Source organism: Engystomops pustulosus, chromosome 9 (assembly GCF_040894005.1).
Source record: "Engystomops pustulosus chromosome 9, aEngPut4.maternal, whole genome shotgun sequence".
NCBI classification, from domain to species: Eukaryota; Metazoa; Chordata; class Amphibia; order Anura; family Leptodactylidae; genus Engystomops; species Engystomops pustulosus.
This window is the reverse complement of record NC_092419.1, coordinates 90,587,116-90,610,884: the sequence shown is the minus strand read 5'-3', so window position 1 is coordinate 90,610,884 and position 23,769 is coordinate 90,587,116. Positions and strand designations below refer to the sequence as shown.

The 23,769-nt window shown below is 43.3% G+C and overlaps 1 long non-coding RNA gene across 1 annotated transcript; it reads left to right on the top strand.

Moving 5' to 3' along the window:
- Positions 1 to 16,355: 16,355 nt before the first annotated feature.
- Positions 16,356 to 23,556, top strand: LOC140077293 (uncharacterized). Its single transcript, XR_011849754.1, has 2 exons — positions 16,356 to 16,881; positions 18,470 to 23,556. It is a non-coding gene; the product is annotated as an uncharacterized lncRNA (long non-coding RNA).
- The last annotated feature ends 213 nt before the right edge of the window (positions 23,557 to 23,769 follow it).

Sequence of the window (23,769 nt, the reverse complement as noted above, 5' to 3'; positions counted from 1 at the left end):
GAGACCGGGCAGCTTCGGGGCACATGCCAGTCCACGGAGCTGCCCAGAAGTGGATCGGATCCCCCGGTAAGCGGCACGGGGGATCCGATCCACAGTGCAAACACCCTTACACGCCGCGGTCATGTTTGACCGCGGCGTGTAAGGGGTTAACACCCGCGATCGGAGCCGGCTCCGATCGCGGGTGCTAGCGCAGGCTGTCAGCTGTACTAGACAGCTGACAGCCGCTGCTTCTGGTACCGGCTCTGTTCGTGAGCCGGTGCCAGAAGCAGGACGTTATGGAACGTCCCCGTGCGCTAAGCATCTAGCCCCGGGGACGTACTATAACGTCCAGGTGCGCCTAGGGGTTAATTACCTGTCCAATCAGATTGCACATGAAAGAAGATATCACCAAATTATTAAACAGTACAAAAACTAACTTAATCAGATATCACTTTAATATTATACTTTATTGAAACCTGATAAAATCACATAATACATAAGACAATAGTGAGTAAGACCACAATGGATTAAAAAAGCATGTGTCCAAAATAACGGTCACCGAGGGCCTAAAGGTAAGTTATACAAATGTAAATTCATTAAGACTTGCAGACTGGACAATAGCAACAGTTAAAGGGTAAATAAAACACATATATAACCCAAGATTACAAGCAGGATTAACCCCTTAAGGGCGCAGGTTTTTTTCGCTCATTTCTTGCTTTCCACCTTCAAAAATCCTTTTTCATTTTTCCGTGTACAGAGCTGTGTGAGGGCTTATTTTGTGCGTAACCAATTTTACCTCTCCATTAACATTATTTATTATTCCATGCCGTTTACTGTGAATTTGGAAAAAAATTCCAAATGTGGAAAAATTGGAAAAATATTAAGTTTGCGTCATGTTCATTGGCTCGGTTTTTAGAAATTTAACTGTGCGCTCCAAATAACACCTCTAATTTATTCTTTGGGTCGGTGTGATTACGGTGATACCGTATTTATATCGGTTTTTTTTGCCATCTCCTGGTGCTAATAACTTTTTCATACTACAGTGTATGGAGATGTGTTAGGTGTTATTTTTTTGCGAAATGAGCCGATGTTTTCATTGCTACCATTTTGAGGTCTGTTTGACATTTGGGTCACTTTTTATTCCATTTTTTATGTGGAGTAAAATGGTGTAAAAGTTGCGTTTCGGACATTTGGCCGCTATTTTCCGTTATGGAGGTCACCGCCGGCAATAACTGCTTTTATATTTTGATAGATCAGACATTTTGCGACGCGGCGATACCTATTGTTTCTGTGATTTTTACTGTTTATTACATTTTGAATGCTGCAGGCATCTTTGCCGGCGCCTTCGGAGGAGTTAATAGCCGAGATCGGTGCAAGCAGTGGGGGTTATAAGCAGTGGGACTTGCTGCAATATGCAACAACCCCCACCTGTGTATGAAGAGGGTTCCCCGCGGCTACGGCACAGAGCGTCAAGTGGTTAAGGACTAAGAATACCAAAAAAGAGGAACACACGCAAATGCATCCGACACAAATGCAAACACAAATAATTCAACGCAAATTAGGGGGCGTTCCGGTGCTTAGTTGGATCGTCGGCCAGATTTATCATACAAAGTCCGAATTAATTGTGTTGCACGCCCCATGTATTAGGGTGCAACTGCCACTGGGCCCGGAGATGAAGGGGAAGGGATAGAGGATCAATAAGGAGGGAGGAGGGATAGAGAATCAATTACATACAAGCCTATAAGAGGCACCTGTACTATGCATGAACTAATAAAGAGGAGATGATGAATTTAGCATGAATTAATAAAAGGGGGAGCTGAACTGTGCATTAGTCAATTTGGGGACATCTGAAAACTATTTCAAAGAGTTGGCCACTTGAATTTTTTGTAAAGTGTGGGAGCAGGACAGGGTCGGACTGACCCACCGGTGTAAAGCCCCGGTGGGCCCCGACACCTGCTGTCTACGCCCCTCGCGGCACTAACTCCGCCGCCTTTTTCTGGTTCGGGACTTTAACTGTGCCAAATGTCAGCAAGCAGCTGACGTCATGACAGTAGTGACGGCACCGCACAGAGACACAGAACTGAAGCCGGAGCATCAATGGATAGAAAAGGTCCTGCTGCGGGGGGAATGGGGGGAAGGGGGGTAGTGTTTTGGGAAGATGAGTACACATTTTGGTTTATTTTATAGACTCAAGTATAAGCCAATTTAGGTTTTTCAGCTGAAAAACTCGGCTTGTACTCGAGTATTTAAGGTCAATATTTTCATGTAGTAGTAGGTGTGCACTCAAAATCTATTTAACTGGGCGGCCCTTGTCCCCCACTCAGACCCTGGAGCAGGATATTAAGTAATTTCCCAATATACATATATTAAAAGTTCTATTGAACATGAAATGGCTGAACAATCATGTGATCTCTAACTGTCCATGAACAATCACCCTTCCAGGTCCTTAATCTTATATTCATGAATAGTATCATAATGTCGTGGCAGGGCGATTGTTCATGGAAAGATACAGATCACGTGACCCTTTTATTCCTGGCCATTTTATGGTCAGGAATGTCTGGCTGATGAAATGGAAGACAGGAGGCTTTACTTAGCATATCCAGAAAATGGAGCAGAACTTTTAATAGTTTTTTTCTATTGGTAAATTACCTAATATCCTACCCCCCCCCCCCCCATTCACTACAAAAAAAACATGAGGGTAAAATAATGGGGGGGGGGGGGATTACTATAAGTTTGCTGGATTACATTACATATTACATATTATTTAATGTGGCGGTGCTGCTGTTATAAATTCTAATCAATGTGGGGTGCCTGGCTGTATACTTATTAATCAGAGGTGTTGATGGTGTGGTACATATTAATGAATGGGTTGTTTTGCTACCTATTATTTAGTAATGGGGTGCTGCAGTTCTACATAGTAATGAGGGTGCGCTAGTGTAGCATAAAATTAGTGAGGGGATGCTGGTGCTCAGGAGCGTTGCTCGGGTAGCAAAAGATCCGGGGCACGGGTCCCAATGCATATGTACAAATTTTCTGAAGTGTCCACTGCCGTACCTGTTCTTGCACCAACAATAACTGTACCTATACAGTTACAGTAAACACAGGCAAAATTCCTACCTATTCCATTCACTGAATGCCGGTGACATGTCCTCGCATTGTACCTGTTCTCTATCTTCTCCATCAGGCCCGACATATCCATATCTCCACTTTAAACTCCACATTCACGTTTAGACACTGTACATTAGCCACATTTTATAATAAACCATCTAATATCCTGGTATATGGTCCCATACATTACATTATCCCTCTCTGTTGTGTTACTTGTACTAAATAATGACACCCATTGTGCCACCCACCCAATAAATGTTACAGAAATGTGGCCTGACTATGTGCTATAATGCCACCCACTTAATCTCTGTATACCCCACTAATTCCCTCATACTGTGACTCCTAATACTAAAGAATGCCCCCTCAAAGACCCTATACTTTACACCCCATAAATGTGGCCCCCTGCCCAATTGGATTCTCCTTCCTAATAATTCCTCTTCCCCGATTGTGGCTCATGTCCTCACATTGCCCACTGAAAGGAACCCCTACCTAAAAGTGCCTTCCCTCTAAATAAGTCCACATTCTTAGTAATGCCCCCAAATTCCCCAGTAATGCCCGGATTATTGCCCACAGTCAACGTAAAATGCCCACAGTAATTCCCTGGAGGCCACAGTATTACCCACGCTATACATTAATGCCCCCCTAATGCCCCTAGTCCATAATAATGCCAGCTTATAAAGTAATGTCCCCAGTCTACATTAATGCTCCCATACAAAGTAATACCCCTAGTCCAAATAATGCCCCCTATTCACAGTAATGCCCCCATATAAAGTAATACCCTCAGTCCAAATAATGCCCCTATTCACAGTAATGCCCCCATATAAAGTAATACCCCTAGTCCAAATAATGCCCCCTATTCACAGTAATGCCCCAATATAAAGTAATATCCTCAGTCCAAATAATGCCCCTATTCACAGTAATGCCCCCATATAAAGTAATACCCTCAGTCCAAATAATGCCCCCTATTCACAGTAATGCCCCCATATAAAGTAATAGCCTCAGTCCAAATAATGCCCCCTATTCGCAGTAATGCCGCCATATAAAGTAATACCCTCAGTCCAAATAATGCCCCCTATTCACAGTAATGCCCCCATATAAAGTAATAGCCTCAGTCCAAATAATGCCCCCTATTCGCAGTAATGCCCCCATATAAAGTAATAGCCTCAGTCCAAATAATGCCCCCTATTCGCAGTAATGCCCTCATATAAAGTAATACCCTCAGTCCAAATAATGCCCCCTATTCACAGTAATGCCCCCATATAAAGTAATACCCTCAGTCCAAATAATGCCACCTATTCACAGTAATGCCCCCATATAAAGTAATACCCTCAGTCCAAATAATGCCCCCTATTCACAGTAATTCCCCCATATAAAGTAATACCCTCAGTCCAAATAATGCCCCCTATTCACAGTAATTCCCCCATATAAAGTAATACCCTCAGTCCAAATAATGCCCCCTATTCACAGTAATTCCCCCATATAAAGTAATACCCTCAGTCCACATAATGCCCCCTGTTCACAGTAATGCCCCCATATAAAGTAATGCTCCCAGTCCACATAATGCACCCTATTCACAGTAATGCCCTTTATAAAGTAATGCTCCCAGCCCACATAATGCCCGCTGTTCACAGTAATGCCCTTTATAAAGAAATGCCCACACTGTTTACTAATTAACAAAAAAAAATCACTAATACTCACCTCTGTCTTCCCTTCGTGTCCTTTCTGTCTTCAGTGCAGGACGATCGGCGGTGATGTCATCACATCGCGTCTCCTGCTGCCGGCTGCTGTATTGAGCTGCATGAAGCAGGAGATGCAATGTAGTCACATTATCGCGTCTCCTGCTCAGTGTAGTGCTGCAGGGAGCTGACAGCTCCCTGCATCATCACACTATCCATCTCTATCTGTGTCCTGATGACACAGATAGGGATGAGAATGAAAACATTTCCCCGGACAGCGGGACCAGTGACCTGCTGATCTGGGAGATCCAGGGCACGTGCCTCGAATCTTTTGACCTAGCGACGCCCTGCCGGTGCTATATTTGAATATAATTAGCGTCATTATACTGTAAGTGTGAAATGTGTGAAAGGAGCAATAAATCATGGAGAAGTGGTTCTTCAATGCAGGATGTGAGGGGTGTGCATTGATGAAGACCAAGATGGAGCGGTCTAATACAGAGCAAGAAGAAAGGAGCCGCGACTGATTTATATAGTGAGTTATTTATATAGAGGGTGTTGTAGTTATTGGGGCCATGTAGCTATGTACAGTTCCTGCAGTGTATTAGCTTTTTGTAAATTTTCACTTGTGGTAAAGTCATTGCTTTGTATATATTATAAATTATTAAGAATAATTATTACAGATATATTATACTGTGTGTAATATGTACATAATGGGGTACATTTACTTACCCGGTCCTGTCGTGATCCCCGATCCGGATGGTCCGATATCCTGCATGTGTCGCTTCCCTGCTGAGGTCCGCCGGAGTTCACCTTCTTCTTCCTGGTGTATGTGAGTGCATTGTCTTGCGACACAATTTGAGATCGTCTGACAGCCCGCCCCCCTGATTTGTGTTGCTTAAAAGCCGGCGTTGTTGCGTCAAAATCCGATTGCGTACACCAAAAACCCCAGTTAAATTCGGCGCGAAACATAAAAATTCGGGAAACCCCACGGAAATGCGTTCCGCAGACCCTTAGTGAATGTGCCCCATGTTCTGTAAAAGTGTGTGCAGCATATATATGGTGTGTGTAATTGTAGTGAATACAATGGGGCAAATTTACTTACCTGGTCCTGTCGCGATCCCCGATTCTGATGGTCCGAAGAGGATGAAGTCCGGCGCGATTCCTGAAGATCGTGTACCTGAGTTCATGCATCCGTCGCTTCCCCGCTGAGGTCCGCCGGAGTTCACCTTCTTCTTCCCGGTGCATGTAAGTGCGTGTCTTGCGACACAATTCTAAATATTAAATCTTGCAGTTAGTCTAAATCCGTCGGGTTGTCCGACGGCCACGCCCCCGATTTCTGTTGTGTGCAAGCCGGCGCCGATGCACCAAAATCCAATCGCATGCGGCAAAATCCCGGGGGAATTCGGCGCAAAATGGAAATCGTCGGGAAACCTGATGAAAATGCGCCCTGCAGACTCTTAGTAAATGAGCCCCATTCTGTATGTATGTTGTGCATATAAAGTGTATGTGAGATTTATCATAAATGTCTGAGAGCAGAACTTCTCTAGTTGGCCATGACAACCAATCAGAGCTCCGCTTTCATTTTCCTGCAGCTGTTTATAATCTAAAAACTGAGCTGCCATTGGTTGACAGTTTTACCTCAGACACATGTGATAAATGTGCCCTGTGTCTGTATATTTCGGTCTAGTATATATTTGAGAGATTGGGAACAAGCGGCCGGTGTTTTGTATTTAATTAACGCAAAACACCGGCGGCTCGTTCCCGATCGCAGGCGTTTCCATAGAAACGCCGATGCGATCGGGCCGCAGGAGGGTGCAGCTTTGTCTGCGTTTGCGTTTGCAAACGCAGACAAAGCGGTACCTGTGGCACTAGCCTCAGGGTGAAAAGGGAAAATCTAACTTACCTGTTTTAAATTGCGGCTGAGACTTTGATGTGCATCATAAGTTATTCTAATTATTTATTCACAGATCATTACTATTGTCCTGTAGACCTGCACAAGATCTTCATCCCTGAAAACCTGCACGTGACATTCTCGGCTCCATGCATCACCGAAGAACTGCAAACCTCAACCTAATCCGCACAAGACCTTCAAGACTCCCCTCATCACTGAAGACCTGCAAACCTGAGCCTCAGAAAATTCAGCGCTTCTGAAGCCAGACTCCAGAACTTCTGCCGTAGGCCCAAAGGAAAGCAAAGACTCCACAACGATGAAAAATAATTACATGAGTATTTTTAGAGATTACCCTACTCAAATCATGCCCTGTCAGCAAGGTGTTCTCAGCAGCTGTGCCACCTCCGCCATGACTATGCGCTGAAACCCAACTCATCAGAACCACAATGCGTGGCACTTGAAGGTGCAGATAGTTTGCTCTGTACTTTAAAAGGGTTGTCCACTTTGAAGGAAATCCACCACTCAGGCAGACACGATTTAAACTAAATACACTTACTGGTCGGCCTTTTCACCTTTATTACGGAAAAATAAATTGACTTTTTAAAATATACAAATTAGTGGCGGGCGCTCCTGTGGACATCACACAAGTGACCTGGCACTCTATCAGTTGCTAATTATGCACGCCTACTGCATGTTATCATATCTACTAACGCCACTCCCCGAGAGCCAGTGACGTTACCCAGCTCTCGGGAAGTCTTATGATGACACGCCTGCTACTTAACAGGGACGGGGACCGCGCATGTGGGAGGCTTCACAAGAGCTGTGTGACATTACGTCTCTCGGGGAGGGGGACAGAAGTGGGTAGACATGATAGCATGCAGTACGTGTGCATAATTAGGAACTAAAAGAGCTCCAGACCGCATGTGTGACATCCGCAGGAGCGTCCGGTGCTAATTAGCATATTGTATAAAGGCGATTTCTTAATGCAATCAATTTTAGTGTTTCGGGACTAATAAAGATATGTTCTGGAGTGCGCAAAAAAAGGCCGACCAGTAAATGTATTCAGTATAACTTGTGCTAGGTGTCCTTTAAGCAAATTTCAGCAAATAATTAATATTGTTTGGTTAATGAAAATATATACAATTTTCCAATATAATTTGTATCAGTTCTTTGTGATTTTTAAGATCTCGTCTTGCTGTTTAATGTAAATCATCAGAAAGCTTCATTGTTTACTCCGGTCCATGGTCATGTCAGGCACCTGTGTATCACATGACCGATGTTTATCCACATGAGTTACATAATCCATTTTCACCTCACATGGACATTCACTAGGTGATGGTGTGAGGTGGAAAAGCAGGGAAAGGCAAGGAGAGTTGGGCTTCAGGTATTTTCAGGATGGAGGGGGCACAGCACTTGCACCTGAGAATTGCTCTATATTGTTGGTTCTATTGTTAAAAAAAAGTTTTCCAAATCTCAACAATGTATTATATAATGTGATACAGAACATGGTATATGCACAGTTGTGGTGCAAACAGCCTAGGAACCCTCCCCCAGCATAACCAACACACAGATTAACCAATAACAATACGGTAACACATCGCCCATACATACTAATACACATAGCAATACTGACCAATGACACATTCTCAATTTAAATGCAAAAGAAAGGAAACAAGTTCCATAATTCAAATAACATTTTGTTATATCATGAATTGTACATTAGCTGATGGACAAAATCAAAAATCTGATATGTAGTACAGGATGGAGACAACCGTCTGCGGCTCCGGCTCGACTGCCCTTTTCTTTGAGTGGCCCCTCAATGTTGGGAAATGGGCGGAGGACATTGTCTCCATTAGAATGGGCCTCCCTGGTGCTGGACTCCTCTACCAGAGTCTTAGCGGACGGTGATATCACCAGACCCTAGACATGTAGAGGATGTGCGGTGTATATGCACTCAGGGGCGAACTATACGTACAATAACATATCAGTAACATGGGCACTTTTTACTTGGACGTGTCCACAGCTTTTTTTTAATAAACAATTTTATTAACATTTTTGGCGGCACATAGACAGTAATGCAGTACAGTAACACATAATCACATACAGAACATGATACATGCACAGTAGTTGTGATACAAACAGCCCAGGCCAAATCCCCTCCCTCTCCCAGCCTAACCAACAAAAGGAATAACCAATAACAATACGGCCACACATCGCCCATCCATATTCTCATGCAAATAGTGATACCAGCCAATGACATGTTTTAGGATCAGAAATCGAAAACTAGTTTTTATTATCAATTTTATTACCATTTTTGGGTGCACATAGGCAGTAATGCAGTACAGTAACACATAATGAGATACAGAACATGATACATGAACAGTAATACATGAACAATATACAGTATCACTAATTCTATTAGTATCTGGATGGGCTGACAGCTTATCTAATCATCCCAGTCTATTCTCCTCCATGACTCCTCTACGTCCTATGGGCAAGATGTAGATGCCACAACCTGTGGATATGTCCACTGTTTCCATAACTTTCTGATAAATTATTAATTTGAATAAATGAATAAGTAAAATTGAACCACCAGACTGATAGATTTTGATAATATGGTGATATTTTATCCCTGAACCTTAATGTGATTTGAGTGACGGTAATCTCTGAACAATGCTGTGGAATGTTGTCCTCCTATAAGTAATAACCAATGTGAGTCAACGAGGGTTGGACCTTGATTGTTATTGACTTGCAATGTTATGAGATTGTTAAATGAATGATCATATATTGTGAAAAATAAAATTCAATTTCCTTGTATCTGATATCTCTGTTTGTACACACTTAATGCTTCTAGTACTAATGCTCTCATTGTACTTACACTGCTTGTATATAGAGGTTGTACCATTAGGATGCTCAGTGGTGCAACAAGACTCCAAGGGGCCCTGATGCAAAACTTTGCTGATCCTTCCCGTGTCACAAATGAAACTTTGGAATACACAAATGCCATAAATAGGCTCCAAACATATACACACATACACTCAGGGGCGTAACTACAGTGATAGCAGCCATAGCAGCTGCTATGGGGCCCGCAGTGTTAAGGGGCCCCGGCATCCAACCTGACACACTAAAGAATGAAGGATGTACACCATTATATACATACTACGCTGCACATTGTACAGCATAATGGGGCATATTTATCAAGAACATTTCAAGCTGCACAGAGGGCACCAGATTCATAAAATAATAATTCTTTATTTATATAGCGCACACAGATTACGCAGCGCTGCACAAGCATGACAAATTGGTCCCTGTCCCCATGGGGCTCACAATCTAACTAACCTAACAGTATGTTTTGGAGTGTGGGCGGAAACCGGAGTACCCGGAGGAAACCCACGCAAACACGGAGAGAACATACAAACTCTTTGCAGATGTTGACCTGGGTGGGATTCGAACCCAGGACCCCAGTGCTGCAAGGCAGAAGTGCTATTCACTCAGCCACCGTGCCGCCCATGTATTGTGTCTCCCATTCTTCATGAATCTGGTGCCCCCTGTACTGCCCCAACAGAGTGCACCAACTTTATTTTTGGTGCACCTTCAACATGGGGTGTGCGACACTTCTGTCAGACTTTGCATGTTAAATGTGGTGCCCAGTCGACTGTGCACTGGACTGCCCATTTCAGGGACGAAATTTGGAATAGTGCAGCCACGACACAAAAATGTTTCATGTGACACATGTGGCGCTGACACTTCTTAAATACCTGTGCAAGCAGTTTGCACATGAAAGAAGATATCACCAAATTATTGAACAGTACAAAAACTAACTCAATCAGAAATCACTTTAATATTATACTTTATTGAAACCTGATAAAATCACATAAGACAATAGTGAGTAATACCACAATGGATTAAATAAGCATGTGTCCAAAATAACGGCCACCCTGGGCCTAAAGGTAGGTTATACAATAGTAAATTCATTAAGACTTGCAGACTGGACAATAGCAACAGTCAAAGGGTAAATAAAACACATATATAACCCAAGATTACAAGCAGGATTAACCCCATAAGGATGGGTTTTTTAAACTCATTTCTTGCTCTCCAGAAGAAATTTTTTTTGCCATCTTCTGGCGCTAATAACTTTTTTATACTACAGTGTACGGAGCTGTGTGAGGTGTCATTTTTTTGTAAAATGAGCCGATGTTTTCATTGCTACCATTTTGAGGTCTGTTCGACATTTGGGTCACTTTTTATTCCCTTTTTTATGTGAAGCAAAATGGTGTAAAAGTTGTGTTTCGGACATTTGGCCACTATTTTCCGTTATGGAGGTCACCGCCGGCAATTGCTGTTTTTATATTTTGATAGAGCAGGGATTTTGGGATGCGGCGATACCTATTGTTTCTGTGATTTTTACTGTTTATTACATTTTGAATGCTGCAGGCATCTTTGCCGGTGCCATCGGAGGAGTTAATTGCCATGATCGGCGCAAGCAGTGGGGGTTATAAGCAGTGGGACTTGCTGCAATATGTAACAACCCCCACCTGTGTATGAAGAGGGCTCCCCGCAGCTACGGCGCAGCTACGGCGCAGAGGGTCAAGTGGTTAAGGACTAAGAATATCAAAAAAGAGGAACACACGCAAATGCATCAGACACAAATCCACACGCAAATTATTCGACACAAATTAGGGTGGGTTCCGATGCTCGGATCGGATCGTGAGCCAGATTTATCATACAAAGTCCGAATGAATTGTGTTGCACGCCCCATGTATTAAGGTGCAACTGCCACTGGGCCCGGAGATGAAGGGGAAGGGAAAGAGAATCGATAAGATGGGAGGAGGGATAGAGAATCAATTACATACAAGCCTATAAGAGGGACCTGTACTATGCATGAACTAATAAAGAGGAGATGATGAATTTAGGATGAATTAATAAAAGGGGGAGCTGAACTGTGCATTAGTCAATTTGGGGACATCTGAAAGCTATTTCAAAGGGTTGGCCACTTGTTTTTTTGTAATGTGTAAGTGTGGGAGCAGGACAGGGTCGGACTGACCCACCGGTGTAAAGCCCCGGTGGGCCCCGACACCTGCTGTCTACGCCCCTTGCCGCGGCGACTCTGCCCCTTGCCGCACCGACTTTGCCCCCTTTTTCCGGTTTGGGACTTTAACTGTGCCAAATGTCAGCAAGCAGCTGACGTCATGACACTAGTGACGGCACCGCACGGAAGCACAGAACCGAAGCCGGAGCATCAATGGATAGAAAAGGTCCTGCTGCGGGGGGAGTGGGGGAGGGGCGTAATGTTTTGGGAAGGTGAGTACACATTTTGTTTTTTTTTAATAGACTCAAGTATAAGCCGAGTTAGGTTTTTCAGCACATTCTTTGTTCTGAAAAACTCGGCTTGTACTCGAGTACTTATGGTCAATATTTTCATGTAGCAGTAGGTGTGCACCCAAAATCTATTTAACTGGGCGGCCCTTGGTCCCCCAGTCAGACCCTGGAGCAGAATATTAAGTAATTTCCCAATATACATATATTAAAAGTTCTACTGAACATGAATGGCCGAACAATCATGTGATCTCTAACTGTCCATGAACAATCACCCTTCCAGGTCCTTAATCTTATATTCATGAATAGTATCATAATGTTGTGGCAGGGCGATTGTTCATGGAAAGACACAGATCACGTGACCCTTTTATTCCTGGCCATTTTATGGTCAGGAATGTTTGGTTGATGAGATGGAAGACAGGAGGCTTTACTTAGCATATCCAGAAAATGGAGCAGAACTTTTAATATTTTTTTTATTGGTAAATTACCTAATATACTACCCCCCCCCCCCCCCCCACACACACACACACACTACAACATGAGGGTAAGTGGTTAACCCCTAAAATAATGGGGGGGGGGGGCCTGCTATGAGATTGCTGGGTTACATATTATTTAATGTGCCAGTGCTGCTGTTATAAATTCTAATCAATGTGGGGTGCTGGGCTGCATAGTTATTAATCAGAGGTGTTAATGCTGTGTAACATATTAATTAATGCTGTGTTTTGCTAAATATTATTTAGTAATGGGGTGCTGCTGTTCTACATAGTAATGGCTGGTGTTGCATAAAATTAGTGAGGGGACGCTGGTGCTCAGGGGCGTTGCTCAGGTAGCAAAAGATCTGGGGCACGGGTCCTAATGCACAAATTTTGTGAAGTGTCCACTGCCGTACATAACCCCTTTACATGTTCTTGCACCAACAATAACTGTACCTATACAGTTACAGGAAACACAGGCAAAATTCCTACCTATTCCATTCACTGAATGCCGGGGACATGTCCTCGCATTGTACCTGTTCTCTATCTTCTCCATCAGGCCCGGCATATCCATATCTCCACTTTCAGCAACATGCCCTCCCTGTGTGGTTTACCACAAACACATCTTATGTTATTCAGTTTCCTCTTGTCCCTACATGTCGGTCCCCCACAGTGTCATCCTGCTGCTGCCCCTAAAACTCTGTAACAGTATTTTTAAGTACCAGTTTACAAATAATGCTTCCTAGTATAACACGCTGTAAAATTCCCCCCATTCCAGGCCCTACACCATAAAAAGGCCTCTTTACGATTCCTGAGCTGTATAATACCCCCTTCCCTCAGTGTGGCCCTCACAATTTATAATGCGGGGCATTGTGGCAGTATACTGTCCTGATTTTGGCTTCGAAACATAGTAATGACCCACGAGCATTAAACTCCACATTCACGTTTAGACACTGTGCATTAGCCACATTTGATAATGAACAGTCTAATATCCTGGTATATGGTCCCATACATTACATTATCCCTCTCTGTTGTGTCACTTCTACTTAATAATGACACCCATTGTGCCACCCACCCAATAATACCCCACTAATTCCCTCATACTGTGACTTCTTATACTAAAGAATGCCCCCTCAAAGACCCTATACTTTACACCCCATAATTGTGGCCCCCTGCCCAATTGGATGCTCCTTCCTAATAATTCCTCTTCCCCGATTGTGGCTCCTGTCCTCACATTGCCCACAGAAAGGAACCCCTACCTAAAAGTGCCTTCCCTCTAAATAAGTCCACATTCCTTAGTGATGCCCCCAAACTCCCCAGTAATGCCCGGATTATTGCCCACAGTCAACGTAAAATGCCCACAGTAATTCCCTGCAGGCCACAGTATTACCCACGCTCTACATTAATGCCCCCCAGTCCAAAAATGCCCCCTCTATAAAAAAATGCCCCCCTAATAAAGTAAAGCCCCCTTTCCACAGTAATTTCCCCTTTATAATAAAATGCTTCCAGTCCACAGTAATACCCCCTTTATATAGAAATGCTTACAGTCCACAGTAATAGCCCCTTTGTATAGAAATGCTCCCTTTATAAAGTAATGTTCCTAGTCCATAGTAATTCCCCAAGTCCATAATAATGCCCCCAGTCCATAATAATGCCCGCTTATAAAGTAATGTCCCCAGTCTACAGTAATGCTCTCATATAAAGTAATACCCTCAGTCCACATAATGCCCCCTATTCACAGTAATGTCCCCATATAAAGTAATGCTCCCAGTCCACATAATGCCCGCTGTTCACAGTAAGCCCTTTATAAAGAAATGCCCACACTGTTTACTAATTAAAAAAAAAAAAAATCACTAATACTCACCTGTCTTCCCTTCGTGTCCTTTCTGTCTTCAGTGCAGGACGATCGGCGGTGATGTCATCACATCGCGTCTCCTGCTGCCGGCTGCTGTATTGAGCTGCATGAAGCAGGAGACGCAATGTAGTCACATTATCGCGTCTCCTGCTCAGTGTAGTGCTGCAGGGAGCTGACAGCTCCCTGCACCATCACACTATCCATCTCTATCTGTGTCCTGATGACACAGATAGGGATGAGAATGAAAAAATTTCCCCGGACAGCGGGACCAGTGACCTGCTGATCTGGGGAGATCCGGGGCTTCGGCACGAGCCCCGAATTTTTTGACCTAGCGACACCCCTGCTGGTGCTATATTTTAATATAATTAGGGTCATTACACTGTAAGTGTGAAATGTGTGAAAGGAGCTGAAAATTCATCACCATTAATCATGGAGAAGTGGTTCTTCAACGAAGGATGTGAGGGGTCTGCAAGGATGAAGACCAAGATGGAGCGGTCTAATACAGAGCTGCGACTGATTTATATAGTGAGTGATTTATATAGAGGGTGTTGTAGTTATTGGGGCCATGTAGTTATGTACGGTACAGTCCCTGCAGTGTATTAGCTTTTGGTAAATTTTTACGTGTAATAAACTCATTGCTTTGTATATATTATAGATTATTACAGATATATTATACTGTGTGTAATATGTACATAATGGGGCACATTTACTTACCCGGTCCTGTCCGGCCAAATTCCGATCACGTGCGCCAAAAACCCCAGTTAAATGCGTCGCGAAACGGAAAAGTTCTGGAAACCCGACAGAAATGCGTTCCGCAGACCCTTAGTGAATGTGCCCCTGATCATTAAAAATGAGTGCAGCATATATATGGTGTGTTTAATTGTTGTGAATACAATGGGGCAAATTTACATAACTGGTCCTCTTGCGATCCCCGATTCTGACGGTCCAACGAGGATGAAGTCCGGCGCGATTCTTGAAGATCGTGTACCCGAGTTTCTGCACCTGTCGCTTCCCCGCTGAGGTCCGCTGGAGTTCACCTTCTTCTTCCCGGTGCATGTAAGTGCGTGTCTTGTGACACAATTCTAAATGTTAAATCTTGCGCTTAGTCTGAATCCATCAGGTTGTCTGACGGCCACACCCCCCATTTCTATTGCATGCAAGCCAGCGCCGATGCGCCACAATCTGATTGCGTGCGCCAAAATCCCGGGGCAATACAAGGAAAATCGGCGCAAATCGGAAATATTCGGGTAACACGTCGGGAAAACGCGAATCGGGCCCTTAGTAAATGACCCCTATTGTGTATGTATGTTGTGCATATAAAGTGTATGTGAGATTTATCATAAGTGACTGAGAGAAGAACTTCTCTAGTTGGCCATGGCAACCAATCAGAGCTCAGCTTTCATTTTCCCACAGCTGTTTATGATATATAAAAACTGAGCTGCCATTGGTTGATAGTTTTACCCCAGACACATGTGGTAAATGTGCCTTGTGTCTGTATATTTCGTACTCTGAAGCATAATGTGCAGGATGGGGATGGATTTATGTATATGAGGCCTAATCCTAAATTTACACCAAATCCCACTGGAGTCTGGTTATGATTGCTGGCAGATAATTTGCGCTGCACAGTACAATATTTTTGCTGGTGAGACCCTGGCATCAACATAGATTTACCCAATTAAAAATAATCCCTAATACAAACATAATAATTATTATTATTAACCCCTAAGTGTGGAGGTGACATGAGGGGGAAATAGGGGCAATTCCTGGCCGCACAAGCCCTGATAAACACTCCCCAATATGCAGAGTATTGTATAGATGTGTTGGCACGTCACTGGGCATGGATGGCAGGGGAAGTAACGATACAAGATGGGGATAATGTCCAATCAGCCTCCAGGATTAGAAAACTGACTGCAACATTTCAGATATAACAAAGGTGTCTGAGAGTAAAACTGTTCTGGTTGCTCACGGAAACCAATCAGCACTCAGCTTTCATTTTGCAACAGCAGTTTATAAACTGAGAGCTGAGCTCTGATTGGTTGCCATGGGGAACTGAAAAAGTATTCTGTCACGCACTTCTGATACACGTCTTTATTTTGATGCTATTTATCAGTAACTTCTTCACTGATAGCAAAATAATGCAGTGGTCATATCCCCTCAGCATCATAGCCCCTGCTGCTTGAAACCATCAGAAGGAAACTATCACCTAAAACTAACCAATTAGAGACAAGATGATGAAGCCCCTCCCACTTGAAATTGACCAATCAAAAGGAAGATTATGCTGAAAGTGACCAATCAGGAGCAGTGTTATACAACTGTGCCCAATGGAATTGTCTTGGTTATGATGTCACAGCCACCTGGAGCCAAACAATTGCAAACAAGATTGTGCCGCCATATTCCCCCCACAGCAACCAATCAAGAGCCGGATGGTACAGGCCTGCCACCCAATTTGGGGAAAAACTCCAGCGCACAGTCAGTGGGGGCCGACCAGCCAGAGGTGCTGCGACCATAGGACGTCTACAGGAGCCACATGAGACCAGAAAAGGACCGAGAAGACATCAACTAAAGAGGAAGAATAATTCACAGGTCACTTATATGTTTTATCCATTGTAAATAGGATGTTCTATGTTGTGAGGAGCCATTAGATGGGGGGATTATGGGGGGACACTGCTGCTACATACTGTATGGGGGACACAGCCGCTGCCAATGGGGGAGGGGAGGGTAAGAACACAGTCCCATTGCCATAGGTGGTAGTGTCTTGGTGCTAGCAGGGATCAGTGGGTACGGGCACAATGCTGCTAAAAGCAATATAAGAGTGGGGAGCCACTACAAGTGGGAGTGGGTAAGGGCACATTGCTGCTGCGACAGTGGCGGGTATGGCTATGAATACAGTGCAGATGCCTAGTAGAAAAGGTGCCATTTAGGGGCGGACGGGAGGTCCTAGGGCCCACTAGTGAAATAGATTCTGGGGCCCACCTACTGCTACATGGAAATGTTACCTGTATATTCTAAGGTTACGTTCATAGAATGCGTTTTCATTGCGTTTTGAAAGGCACAAAACATCCGTCAGGTAACATAGATCTCAAAACACATCAGTATTAATGTATAGTAAAAAGTATTTTTAGATGTGTTGCTGCAACGCGATGGAAACACATAATGTGAATGCAGCATAAAAACATGTGCACAAGATGTGATTGAATTGTGATTTAAAATGCATTTTAGGGGGTTTGAGCGCTTCTCACTCCTCCCCTCTCCATAGAAAGCCCATTGGCCAGGTCATGGTGCAGGACAGGGGCACATTTACTTTCCTGTCCTGTCGCGAACCCCGAAAGTGCATTTTCTGTCCAGAATGCACTCTGCTGCGATTCACTAAAATCGTGCGCCAGATATCCTGCATGTGTCGCTTCCCCGCTCAGGTCCGACGGAGTTAACCTTCTTCTTCCCGGTGCATGTAAGTGCATGTATTGCAACACAATTTTAAAGTTAAATCCTGCGCTCAGTCCAAATCAGTCAGATCGTACAACGGCCCGCCCCCAATTTCTTTCGCATGAAAGCCGGCGCGACTGCGCCAAGATCCGATTGCGTGTGATACAATCCCCGGTAAAATACCTGTTCCAGCAGCACAATCCAACGGAATTTCCAATGGAAGTGTGTCCGCGGACCCTTAGTAAATAAGCCCCACAGTGTACTTACTGCATGGTGATTGAGTGCCATAGATGTCTATAGGGTCCTGATCTGGCCACAAATTGTAGATCTAGGTCACGGCCCCCATTACGGTTGTGTGCGTGAGGTCTAAGACTGGTGCCACAGGTACTGCTTTGTCTGCATTTGCAAACGCAGACAAAGCTGCACCCTCCGGGGCGGCCCACGGCCCGTTCACATCGCCGTTTCTATGGAAACACATGCGATTGGGAACAAGCGGCCGGTGTTTTGCATTTAATTAACGCAAAACACCGGCGGCTCGTTCCCGATCGCAGGTGTTTCTATAGAAACGCTGATGCGATCAGGCCGCAGGCCCCGGAGGGTGCAGCTTTGTTTGCGTTTGCAAACGCAGACAAAGCGGTACCGGTGTCACCAGCCTCAGGGTGAAAAGGGAAAATCTAACTTACCTGTTTTAAATTGTGGCTGAGACTTTGATGTGTATCATAAGTTATTCTAAATTATTTATTCACAGATCATTACTATTGTCCTGTAGACCTGCACAAGATCTTCATCCCTGAAAACCTGCACATGACATTCTCGGCTCCACGCATCACCGAAGAACTGCAAACCTGAACCTGATCCACACAAGACCTTCAAGACTCCCCTCATCACTGAAGACCTGCACAAGACCTTCAAGACTCCCCTCATCACTGAAGACCTGCACAAGACCTTCAAGACTCCCCTCATCACTGAGGACCTGCACAAGACCTTCAAGACTCCCCTCATCACTGAAGACCTGCACAAGACCTTCAAGACTCCCCTCATCACTGAAGACCTGCACAAGACCTTCAAGACTCCCCTCATCACTGAAGACCTGCACAAGACCTTCAAGACTCCCCTCATCACTGAAGACCTGCACAAGACCTTCAAGACTCCCCTCATCACTGAAGACCTGCAAACCTGATCCGACCAAACTGAAGCCAGAATCCAGAATTTCTGCCATGGGCCCAAAGGAAAGCAAAGACTCCACAACGATGAAAAAGAATTACATGAGTATTTTTAGAGATTACCCTACTCAAATCATACCCTGTCAGAAAGGTGTTCTCAGCAGCTGTGCCACCTCCTCCATGACTATGAGCTGAAACACAACTCATCAGAACCACAATGCGTGGCACTTGAAGGTGCAGATAGTTTGCTCTGTACTTTAAAATGGTTGTCCACTTTGAAGGAAATCCACCACTCAGGTAGACACGATTTAAGCTAAATACACTTACTGGTCGGCCTTTTCTAATGCACTCCAGAACATATCTTGATTAGTCCCGAAACACTTTTATTACGAAAAAAAAAATTTGACTTTTCAAACTATGCAAATTAGTGGTGGGCTCCTGTGGACATCACACAAGTGACCTGGCACTCTATCAGTTGCTAATTATGCACGCCTACTGCATGTTATCTACTAACCCCATTCCCCGAGAGCCAGTGACGTTACCCAGTTCTCAGGAAGGACAGCGCATGTGATATTACGTCTCTCGGGGAGGGGGACAGGAGTGGGTAGACATGATAGCATGCATTACATGTGCATAATTAGGAACTAAAAGAGCTCCAGGCCGCATGTGTGACATCCACAGGAGCGTCCGCTGCTAATTAGCATATTGTATAAAGTCGATTTCTTAATGCAATCAATTTTAGTGTTTCAGGACTAATAAAGATATGTTCTGGAGTGCGCAAAAAAAGGCCGACCAGTAAATGTATTCAGTTTAACTTGTGCTAGGTATCCTTTAAGCAAATTTCAGCAAATAATTAATATTGTTTGGTTAATGAAAATATATACAATTTTCCAATATAATTTGTATCAGTTCTTTGTGGTTTTTAAGATCTCGTCTTGCTGTCTGTTTAATGTAATTCATTAGGAAGCTTCATTGTTTACTCCGGTCCATGGTCATGTCAGGCACCTGTGTATCACATGACCGATGTTTATCCACATGAGTTACATAATAATGCTTCCTGTTAAATGGCAGCCAGTAGAGATCTTGAAAACCATGAATAATTCATACAGAAATTATCATGGAAAATTTTATACTTTTTCATTACACAAACAATATCAATTGTTTACTGAAATTTTCTTTCATTGGACAACCCCTTTAATCGACAAAGTTAATTTCCCTTTGTCCATTTTTCTGCCCTCCATTTTCCCCTCACATGGACATTCACTAGGTGATGGTGTGAGGTGGAAAAGCAGGGAAAGGCAAGGAGAGTTGGGCTTCAGGTATATTCAGTATGGAGGGGGCACAGCACTTGCACCTGAGAATTGCTCTATATTGTTGGTTCTATTGTTCAAAAAAGTTTTAATGCCCTTATTAAAGTTTTCCAGATCTCAACAATGTATTATATAATGTGATACAGAACATGGTATATGCACAGTTGTGGTGAAAACAGCCTAGGAACCCTCCCCCAGCATAACCAACACACAGATTAACCAATAACAGTATGGTAACACATCGCCCATCCACATACTAATACACATAGCGATACTGACCAACGACAAGTTCTCAATTTAGAATGCAAAAGAAAGGAAACAAGTTCCACAGTTCAAATAACATTTTGTTATATCATGAATTGTACATTAGCTGATGGACGAGACCAAAAATCTGATATGCAGTACAGGATGGAGACAACCGTCTGCAGCTCCGGCTCGACTGCCCTTTTCTTTGAGTGGCCCCTCAATATTCGGAAATGGGCGGAGGACATTGTCTCCATTAGAATGGGCCTCCCTGGTGCTGGACTCCTCTACCAGAGTCTTAGTGGACGGTGATATCACCAGACCCTAGACATGTAGTGGATGTGCGGTGTATATGCACTCAGGGGCGAACTATACGTACAATAACATATCAGTAACATGGTCACTTTTTTACTTGGATGTGTCCACAGCTTTTTTTTTAATAAAAATTTTATTAACATTTTGGCGGCACAAACTTTAGGTAATAATGAAGTACAATATTACATCATGAGATACACAACATAATACATGTACAGTAGTTGTGATACAAACGCCCAAGCCAAATCCTCCTCCCTCTCGTAGCGTAACCAACAAAAGCAATAACCAATAACAATATGGCCACACATCGCCCATTATATACTCATGCAGATAGTGATACCAACCAATGACATGTTTTAGGATCAGAATCCAAAAAACAATTTTTATAAACAATTTTATTAACATTTTTGGGTGCACATAGTAATAATAAAGTACAGTAACACATAATGACATACACTACATAATATATGCACATAACATTCTGATAAGCCATGATTTCTACATTAGCTGATGGACAAGATCAAAAATCTGATATGTAGTACAGGATGGAGACAACCGTCTGCGGCTCCGGCTCGACTGCCCTTTTCTTTGAGTGGCCCCTCAATGTTGGGAAATGGGCGGAGGACATTGTCTCCATTAGAATGGGCCTCCCTGGTGCTGGACTCCTCTACCAGAGTCTTAGCGGACGGTGATATCACCAGACCCTAGACATGTAGTGGATGTGCGGTGTATATGCACTCAGGGGCGAACTATACGTACAACAACATATCAGTAACATGGTCACTTTTTACTTAGACGTGTCCACAGCTTTCTTTTTAATAAACATTTTTTTTTACATTTTTGGCGGCACATAGACAATAATGCAGTACAGTAACACATAATGACATACAGAACATGATACATGCACAGTAGTTGTGATACAAACAGTCCAGGCCAAATCCCTCCCCCTCCCCCAGCGTAACCAACAAAAACAATAACCAATAACAATATGGCCACACATCGCCCATTATATACTCATGCAAATAGTGATACTGGCCAATGACATGTTTTAGGATCAGAATCCAAAAAGTAGATTTTATAAAAAAATTTTATTAACATTTTTGGGTGCACATAGGCGATAATGAAATACAGTAACACATAATGACATACACTACATAATATATGCACATAACATTCTGATAAGCCATGAATTCTACATTGGCTGATGGACAAGACCAAAAATCTGATATGTAGTACAGGATGGAGACAACCGTCTGCAGCTCCGGCTCGACTGCCCTTTTCTTTGAGTGGCCCCTCAATGTTGGGAAATGGGCGGAGGACATTGTCTCCATTAGAATGGGCCTCCCTGGTGCTGGACTCCTCTACCAGAGTCTTAGCGGACGGTGATATCACCAGACCCTAGACATGTAGTGGATGTGCGGTGTATATGCACTCAGGGGCGAACTATACGTACAACAACATATCAGTAACATGGGCACTTTTTACTTAGACGTGTCCACAGCTTTTTTTTTAATACACAATTTTATTAACATTTTTGGTGGCTCATAGGCAGTAATGCAGTACAGTATTACATCATGACATACAGAACATAATACATGACAGTAGTTGTGATACAAACAGTCCAGGCCAAATCCTCCTCCCTCCCCCAGCGTAACCAACAAAAGGAATAACCAATGACAATATGGCCACACATCGCCCATTATATACTCATGCAAATAGTGATACCAGCCAATGAGTAGTTGTAGGATCAGAATTCGAAAACTAGTTTTTATAAACAGTTTTATTAACATTTTTGGGTGCACATAGGCAATAATGAAGTACAGTAACACATATGAGATACACTACATAATATATGCACATAACATTCTGATAAGCCATGAATCTTACATTGGCTGATGGACAAGACCAAAAATCTGATATGCAGTACAGGATGGAGACAACCGTCTGCAGCTCCGGCTCGACTGCCCTTTTCTTTGAGTGGCCCCTCAATGTTGGGAAATGGGCGGAGGACATTGTCTCCATTAGAATGGGCCTCCCTGGTGCTGGACTCCTCTACCAGAGTCTTAGCGGACGGTGATATCACCAGACCCTAGACATGTAGTGGATGTGCGGTGTATATGCACTCAGGGGCGAACTATACGTACAAAAACATATCAGTAACATGGGCACTTTTTAGTGGATTTTTCCACAGCTTTATTTTTAATAAAAATTTTATTAACATTTTGGCGGCACAAACTTTAGGTAATAATGCAGTACAGTATTACATCATGAGATACACAACATAATACATGACAGTAGTTGTGATATAAACAGCCCAGGCCAAATTCCCCTCCCTCCCCCAGCGTAACCAACAAAAGAAATAGCCAATAACAATATACAGTATCACTAACTCTATTAGTATCTGGATGGGCTGACAGCTTATACAAGCCTTATGATCCCAGTCTATTCTCCTCTATGACTCCTCTACGTCCTATGGGCAAGATGTAGATGCCACAACCTGTGGATGTGTCCACAGTTTCCATAACATTCTGTTAAATTATTAATTTGGATAGAGAAATAAGTAAAATTGAACCACCAGACTGATAGAGTTTGATAATATGGTGATATTTTATCCCTGAACCATAATGTGATTTGAGTGATGGTAATCTCTGAACAATGCTGTGGAATGTTGTCCTCCTATAAGTAATAATCAATGTGAGTCAACGAGGGTTGGACCTTGATTGTTATTGACTTGCAATGTTATGAGATTGTTAAATGAATGATCATATATTGTGAAAAATAAAACTCAATTTCCTTGTATCTGATATCTCTGTTTGTACACACTTAATGCTTCTAGTACTAATGCTCTCATTGTATGTACACTGCTTGTATATAGAGGTTGTACCATTAGGATGGTCAGTGGTGCCACAATACTCCAAGGGGCCCCAATGCAAAATTAGGAATTGAGCCCCATATACCTAAACTTTGCTGATCCTTCCCGTGTCACAAATGAAACTTTGGAATACACAAATGCCATA